The following is a 9,069-nucleotide window of genomic DNA, read 5'->3' as shown; positions in this document are numbered from 1 at the left end:
AATGATGAAGAATGAACAAGGATCAATGATCATTGAAGAATGAACGATGAAGAATGAACAAGGTTCAATGATCATTGAAGAATGAACGACGAAGAATGAACAAGGTTCAATGATCATTGAAGAATGAACGATTAAGAATGAACAAGGATTAATTATCAATGAACAATGAACGATGAACAATGAACAAAGATCAATGATCATTGAAGAATGAACGATGAAGAATGAACAAGGATCATTGATCAATGAACAATGAACAATGAAGAATGAACAAGGATCAATCATCATTTAAGAATGAACGATGAAGAATGAACAAGGATCAATGAGCATTGTAGAATGAACGATGAAGAATGAACAAGGAGCAATGATAATTGTAGAATGAACGATGAAGAATGAACAAGGATCAATGATCAATAATGAATGAACAATGACGAATGAACAAGGATCAATCATCTTTGAAGAATGAACGATGAAGAAGGAACAAGGATCAATGATCAATGAAGAATGAACGATGAAGAAAGAACAAGGATCAATGATCATTGAAGAATGAACGATGAAGAATGAATAAGGATCAATGATCATTGAAGAATGAACGATGAAGAAAGAACAAGGATCAATGATCAATAAAGAATGAACGATGAAGAATAAACAAGGATCAATGAGCATTGTAGAATGAATGATGAAGAATGAACAAGGAGCAATAATCAATAATGAATGAATGATGAAGAATGAACAAGGATCAATGATCATTGAAGAATGAACGATGAAGAATGAACAAGGTTCAATGATCATTGAAGAATGAACGACGAGAATGAACAAGGTTCAATGATCATTGAAGAATGAACGATGAAGAATGAACAAGGATGATCATTGAAGAATGAACGACGAAGAATGAACAAGGTTCAATGATCATTAAAGAATGAACAATAAAGAATGAACAAGGATCAATTATGAATGAAAAATGAACAATGAAGAATGAACAAGGATCAATGAGCATTGTAGAATGAACGATGAAGAATGAACAAGGATCAATGAGCATTGTAGAATGAACGATGAAGAATGAACAAGGATGATCATTGAAGAATGAACGACGAAGAATGAACAAGGTTCAATGATCATTAAAGAATGAACAATAAAGAATGAACAAGGATTAATTATTAATGAACAATGAACAATGAAGAATGAACAAGGAGCAATGATCATTGTAGAATGAACGATGAAGAATGAACAAGGATCAATGATCAATAATGAATGAACAATGACGAATGAACAAGGATCAATCATCTTTGAAGAATGAACGATAAAGAAGGAACAAGGATCAATGATCAATGAAGAATGAACGATGAAGAAAGAACAAGGATCAATGATCATTGAAGAATGAACGATGAAGAATGAATAAGGATCAATGATCATTGAAGAATAAACGATGAAGAAAGAACAAGGATCAATGATCAATAAAGAATGAACGATGAAGAATAAACAAGGATCAATGAGCATTGTAGAATGAATGATGAAGAATGAACAAGGAGCAATAATCAATAATGAATGAATGATGAAGAATGAACAAGGATCAATGATCATTGAAGAATGAACGATCAAGAATGAACAAGGTTCAATGATAATTGAAGAATGAACGACGAAGAATGAACAAGGTTCAATGATCATTGAAGAATGAACGATAAAGAATGAACAAGGATCAATTATCAATGAACAATGAACGATGAAGAATGAACAAGAATCAATGAGCATTGTAGAATGAACGATGAAGAATGAACAAGGAGCACTGATCAATAATGAATAAAAGATGAAGAATGAACAAGGATCAATGATCATTGAAGAATGAACGATGAAGAATGAACAAGGATGATCATTGAAGAAGGAACGACGAAGAATGAACAAGGTTCAATGATCATTGAAGAATGAACAATAAAGAATGAACAAGGATCAATTATTAATGAACAATGAACAATGAAGAATGAACAAGGATCAATGAGCATTGTAGAATGAACGATGAAGAATGAACAAGGATCAATGATCAATAATGAATAAACGATGAAGAATGAACAAGGATCATTGTGAACCATATGCATGTGATTCTGATCATGGTTCAAGTCATTCAAGCTCCCATTCTGTTCTCCATGATACCACTCATCCTGAGGATGCCCCAAGCATACCAAGATCATTACAGTTCCCAAGAAAACAAGAGAGCCCCAAGCAAACAAAGAAGGGAACAGGAGAGAATTCCAAGCAAGCAAGAATGGGAACAGGACAATCACAAGACACTGTTCGAAAATCTGACGACCAGGCCATCTTGATGCACTGCCTGAGAATTAACCACGAGCTTCCAGAGGATGAACAAGGTGGATATGGCAACCTTATACATGGGCCTACCCATCAAGGGCCTAGGACCCTACTGACAATCACTATGGAAGACGGAGGGATCAGTGCAAGGTACCCCAGTCATCAGTAAAAGGCGCCCAATACTTATTCTATTTTTTTTTGGTTTCTGTTTTGAAAATAAGCCTTGTGATAGGCACGTGTAAAGATAGCCGTTGTAAATACATAGAAAGCTATATATAGGCATCTAGCCTTAGTGTAATGATGGATTCCGAAGATTAATAAGAGTTTTCATTCAGTTTACATAGATTCAATCCCTTACATTGCTTAGAACATTCTCTTCATTTCCTTGAGTATATTGGCGTATAGTTTTCAATCAGTCCCAACACGATTCAAGAGTAGACAATGTCTGAAGCTAGATTGAGGAGTAATCTAGGGTGTAACCTTTGCTACAAGAGCGAGTGAAGCCTTGAGGAAGGTCGTGGATTCAGCCCAAGGGTGAGGGAAACCTGAAGAGGAGGATCACGAGGCTGGCCTGAGAATCAAGAAGCGCATTCTTGGGTGCATATTGGTGGAGTTTGTGAAGGCTTTCGCATTTATTTGGCTATCTCCAAGTGAAGGAGTGATTCAATGCAAGATTGAGAGGGCGAGGGACCCAATCTTGGTGCAAATTGGTATTAGAGCGTAAGTGACGAGAGGGCACAACCCACCATTGTTGAAAAGAGAAACGAAGGAATATCCTGCAAGGAACACCAGAGGCGACTGGCTTGTAACGCGTGCGAATCTGGTAAAATCGTTCTAAACTTACATTCGGATTTACATGCAATTGTTAATCCGGATAAAGGTGATCTTCAATTAATCTTTGATATAGTTTTTAAGGCTTAATTCAATTTCTAATTGGATTAAACGAAGTTTTCAAAATCTGGGAAAGCAAAATTCGTTTTCTGACAAATTGGTTCTCTACATTTGTTCTTCATCAAATTCGTCGTTTCAATTGTTTTTAAATTTGTTAATTGCTCATAATTACACGTTTTCTTATCACGATTTGATACATTTGAACATTTATCAGGCAATCTTGAAGGAGATTTATTACTTGGCGCGTTTTCTGAGTTTGAAAATCAAAAAAAATTGATTTAGGGTTTCAGAATTTCGTTTCTGGTATTCTTGAATACATTGTTGATTGTCATTATTGCTGTGGGAGTTTATCAACCTGATTCTTGTTAGAAATAATTGTTTGTTGGTATAACTGTGATATTTGTTGTGCATCCATACATTGTTGTCTTGTTGCATTATTTGTTTGATCATCTTGTTTGTGAGCTGGTATCTAGCTGTTGAGACTTAGAGCCCCTGTGTGCTTTGTGTGTTGGTTCCTAGCTGTTGAGACTTAGAAGCCTTATTGTGTCTGTGTGCTTGCTATTTGTTTGTTGAGACCTAAACCATGGAAGCAAGAATGGAGGCTGTAGAGGCATTCGTACAAATGATAATGCAAAGAGGATTTCCACAGGGACAACCCCATCACCCTAATAATGATCAGGAGGATAAAATGTTGAGGATAGACATGAAGGAATTTGATGGACAGTCCAGCAATCCTGAGGATTATATAGAATGGGAAGCAAGTATGGAAAGATACTTTGAATATAGAGGAACTACACCTGAAGGACAGTACAAAGTGGCAAAAATGAAACTCACTAAACTTGCTGCTATGTGGTTGGAAGGAATACAAAGGCAGAGGGCAAGGGAACATAGGGAAAGAATTGATACTTGGGATAAATTGAAAAAGCACTTGAACAGGAAGTATGTTCCCATCAATTTCAAGCATCAAATGTACATTAAGTGGAGCACTCTTAGTCAAAAGGGCAGAACTGTGACTGAATACATACATGAATGGGAAAAGTTGGTGGTGATGTGTGATATAGAGGATGCAGAGGACTTGAAACTGACTAAGTTTTTATCTGGGTTGAGAGAAGACATTAGGGATCAACTCATGACCATGCCTACACTAGACCTACAAACAGCTTTTAACCTAGCCCCAATCTATGAGCAAAACTTCAACAAGAGAAGGGTGACAAGGAACAGCTACAACAGATCCCCTAAGGCATACCCACCCAAACAATCTAGACCTAAGTCACCCAAGGCACAGAGAAAAACAGAGCAAAACCTCAATGCCCCTGACAGAATACCTATACCCTTGAACAAGGTGGTTTGCTTTAAATGCCATGGACATGGACATTATAAAAAGGATTACCCCAACATCAGAGTTTTCACTGCTCAGGAATGGAGGGAAATCAAGGAGGATACCCAACCCAAGATGATGTTAGTAGTAAGAAATGGTAGGGTGGAGGAGGATTGGCCTCCAATGGCTGAGCATGAGCCAGATGGATCTTACAGAGTTGATGAATTTGGCAAAACAGTAAGGTATGAACATAGTACTGATGAAGAAGAGGTTGAGGAAGGATTGGAGAAGGTTTTACCTGAGGAAGGCTACTACAACCTGATTATAAGGAGAAGCCTACACACTACTTATGCTGAAGAAGAAAACAACCAGAGGGAAAATATCTTTCAAACAAAGTGTAAGGTAAAAGACCAAGTCTGTGACATGATTATTGATGGAGGAAGTGAATCAAACTGTGTTAGCTTGGCTTTAGTAACAGATCTGAACTTGAAAACTAGACCTCATGCACACCCATACAAACTGAAATGGCTGGACAACAATGCTACTGGTACAGTGAATAAGCAATGCTTAATAGGGTTTACTATTGGATCATATAAGGATCAAGTGCTGTGTGATGTGCTAGATATGAATGCTTGCCATGTACTATTGGGTAGACCATGGCAGTATGACAAGAGGAGCATGCACAATGGGTTTACAAACACCTATATCATAAACCATGAAGGAAAGCTCAAGGAGTTAGTTCCCCTGCCTCCCCACAGAACTGTTCCCCCTCCTGTGAGGGAACCCGTACATTTGATCAGCAGGAAAGTTTGTGAAAAGGAAATCAAGAACAAGAATGAGGTATATGTCTTAGTCACTAAGGAAGCAGAGCAAGCAGCTGAAATACCTCAAGCAGTGAAACCCCTGTTACAGCAGTTCAAGGATGTGTTCCCTGATGAGTTGCCTGAAGGTTTGCCTCCTGTAAGGGGAATTGAACACCAGATTGATCTTATACCAGGAGCCCCTTTACCCAATAAACCAGCCTACAGAGCCAATCCCACAGAAACCAGAGAGCTACAGAGGCAGGTTGAGGAGTTACTACGCATGGGATATGTAAGGGAGAGCCTCAGTCCATGTGCAGTGCCCACTCTGCTTGTACCAAAAAAAGATGGGACTTGGAGAATGTGCATAGATAGCAGGAGTGTTAACAACATAACCATCAAATATAGGTTTTCCATACCTAGGATAGATGATATGTTGGATGAGCTAGCAGGTGCCCATTGGTTCAGCAAGGTTGACTTAAGGAGTGGCTACCATCAGATCAGAATGAAAGAAGGAGATGAGTGGAAAACTGCCTTCAAAACAAAGTATGGCTTGTATGAATGGCTTGTCATGCCATTTGGTCTAACAGGAGCCCCCAGCACCTTTATGAGATTGATGAATGAGGTGTTGAGACCCTTTTTGGGAAAATTCATAGTAGTCTATCTTGATGACATCTTGATATACAGCAAAGGATTGAAGGAACATCTTGGTCATTTGCAGCAACTGTTTGAAACTTTGAGGAAGCAAAAATTATATGGGAAATTGGAAAAATGCAGTTTCCTTATGAAGGAAGTGGGATTTTTGGGATTCATTATAGGTAAAGATGGGGTGAAGGTTGATCCATCCAAGGTAGAGGCTGTGAAGAACTGGTCTGTGCCTACTTCTGTTACCCAAGTGAGATCTTTCCATGGCCTTGCTTCTTTTTATAGGAGGTTCATTAAAAACTTTAGTACCATTATGGCCCCCATAACAGAATGTACTAAAAAAGGAGTATTTAGTTGGACCCAGGAAGCACAGAAAGCCTTTGAAACAATTAAGGACAAGATGTGTACAACCCCTGTTTTGAAGCTCCCTGACTTCACTCAACCTTTTGAGGTTGAATGTGATGCTAGTGGAACAGGCATTGGCGCAGTCCTAGTGCAAGAAGGCAGACCAGTGGCCTATTTCAGTGAGAAACTGAATAAGTTAAGACTCAACTACTCAACCTATGATAAAGAATTTTATGCAATGATTAGGGCCTTGGAAAATTGGTCTCATTACCTGAAAATACAACCTTTCATCCTAAACACTGACCATGAATCTTTAAAGAACATACATGGACAGAACAAACTCAACCCTAGACATGCTAGGTGGATAGAATTCCTTCAGACTTTTAACTTCTCTACAAAGTACAAAACAGGGAAAACCAATGTTATTGCTGATGCCTTAAGTAGAAGATACAACCTCTTAGCTATTCTTGATGCTAAAGTGCTTGGCTTTGAAATGATTAAGGATTTGTATGCTAATGATTCTGACTTCTGTAATATATATGCTGCTTGTTTGACAGAACCTCAAGGTGATTTTCACCTACAACAGGGCTTTTTGTTTAAAAATAACAGACTGTGTATACCCAAAACTCCTTTAAGGCTGTTACTAGTAAAGGAAATACATGAGGGGAGTTTAAGTGGACATTTTGGGATACAAAAGACCCTAAATATGCTTAGTGAACATTTCTATTGGCCTAAAATGTTAGGGACCATAGGCAAACATATTTTGAGGTGTGAGTCATGCATTAAAGCAAAAATCACCTTTCACAAAGGTGAATACAGACCACTGCCTGTAGCTGATAAGCCTTGGGAGCATGTGAGCATGGACTTTGTCATGGCACTACCTAGAACCCAAAGGCAAAAGGACTCTATCTTGGTGGTTGTTGATAGATTCTCAAAAATGGCCCACTTCATTGCTTGCAATAAAGTGGATGATGCCAAACACATTGCTCAGCTGTACTTTAGTGAAATTGTGAGACTACATGGGGTGCCCAAAACCATTGTGTCTGACAGGGATGGCAAGTTTCTTAGCTATATTTGGAAGACCTTATGGAAATTACTAGGTACAACCCTTCTGTTTAGCACCAGCCATCATCCTCAGACAGATGGCCAAACAGAGGTCACCAACAAAACCCTAGGTTCAATCTTAAGAACCCTAGTAAGTAAGCACCTCAGGGACTGGGATCTCAAGCTGAGTCAGGCTGAATTTGCTTATAATAGAAGTCCAAGCTACACCACAAAATATACTCCTTTTCAGTGTGTTTATGGGGAAAACCCCCTTTGCCAATCAATCTCACACACATTCATATGCAGGACAAAAAGCAGAGGGATGCAGTTAGCTTAGCTGAGGAGTTGCTGAGGATGCACAAAATGATCAAGGAGAACATATACAAGGCCAATGAGAAATATAAGAAAAAAGCAGATGGAAAGCACAAGCAAAGAGAACCATTGCAAGAAGGTGATCTAGTCTGGATACACTTAAGAAAGGAGAGATTTCCTCAACAGAGGAAAAATAAACTGATGCCCAAAGCAGCAGGACCGTTCCCAATCATTGCAAAAATTGGAGACAATGCTTACAAGGTGAAACTACCAGCTGAATACAATATGTCCAACACCTTCAATATTGGAGACCTGCAACTACATCAACCAAGCCAAGAATTGAGGTCAATTCTTCCTCAAGAAGGAGGAGTTGAACCATATGCATGTGATTCTGATCATGGTTCAAGTCATTCAAGCTCCCATTCTGTTCTCCATGATACCACTCATCCTGAGGATACCCCAAGCATACCAAGATCATTACAGTTCCCAAGAAAACAAGAGAGCCCCAAGCAAACAAAGAAGGGAACAGGAGAGAATTCCAAGCAAGCAAGAATGGGAACAGGACAATCACAAGACACTGTTCGAAAATCTGACGACCAGGCCATCTTGATGCACTGCCTGAGAATTAACCACGAGCTACCAGAGGATGAACAAGGTGGATATGGCAACCTTATACATGGGCCTACCCATCAAGGGCCTAGGACCCTACTGACAATCACTATGGAAGACGGAGGGATCAGTGCAAGGTACCCCAGTCATCAGTAAAAGGCGCCCAATACTTAGTCTATTTTTGTTTGGTTTCTGTTTTGAAAATAAGCCTTGTGATAGGCACGTGTAAAGATAGCCGTTGTAAATACATAGAAAGCTATATATAGGCATCTAGCCTTAGTGTAATGATTCATTCCGGAGATTAATAAGAGTTTTCATTCAGTTTACATAGATTCAATCCCTTACATTGCTTAGAACATTCTCTTCATTTCCTTGAGTATATTGGCGTATAGTTTTCAATCAGTCCCAACACGATTCAAGAGTAGACAATCTCTGAAGCTAGATTGAGGAGTAATCTAGGGTGTAACCTTTGCTACAAGAGCGAGTGAAGCCTTGAGGAAGGTCGTGGATTCAGCCCAAGGGTGAGGGAAACCTGAAGAGGAGGATCACGAGGCTGGCCTGAGAATCAAGAAGCGCATTCTTGGGTGCATATTGGTGGAGTTTGTGAAGGCTTTCGCATTTATTTGGCTATCTCCAAGTGAAGGAGTGATTCAATGCAAGATTGAGAGGGCGAGGGACCCAATCTTGGTGCAAATTGGTATTAGAGCGTAAGTGACGAGAGGGCACAACCCACCATTGTTGAAAAGAGAAACGAAGGAATATCCTGCAAGGAACACCAGAGGCGACTGGCTTGTAACGCGTGCGAAT

Source organism: Amaranthus tricolor, chromosome 16 (genome assembly GCF_026212465.1).
Source record: "Amaranthus tricolor cultivar Red isolate AtriRed21 chromosome 16, ASM2621246v1, whole genome shotgun sequence".
NCBI classification, from domain to species: Eukaryota; Viridiplantae; Streptophyta; class Magnoliopsida; order Caryophyllales; family Amaranthaceae; genus Amaranthus; species Amaranthus tricolor.
Note: the sequence above shows the minus strand (reverse complement) of the source record.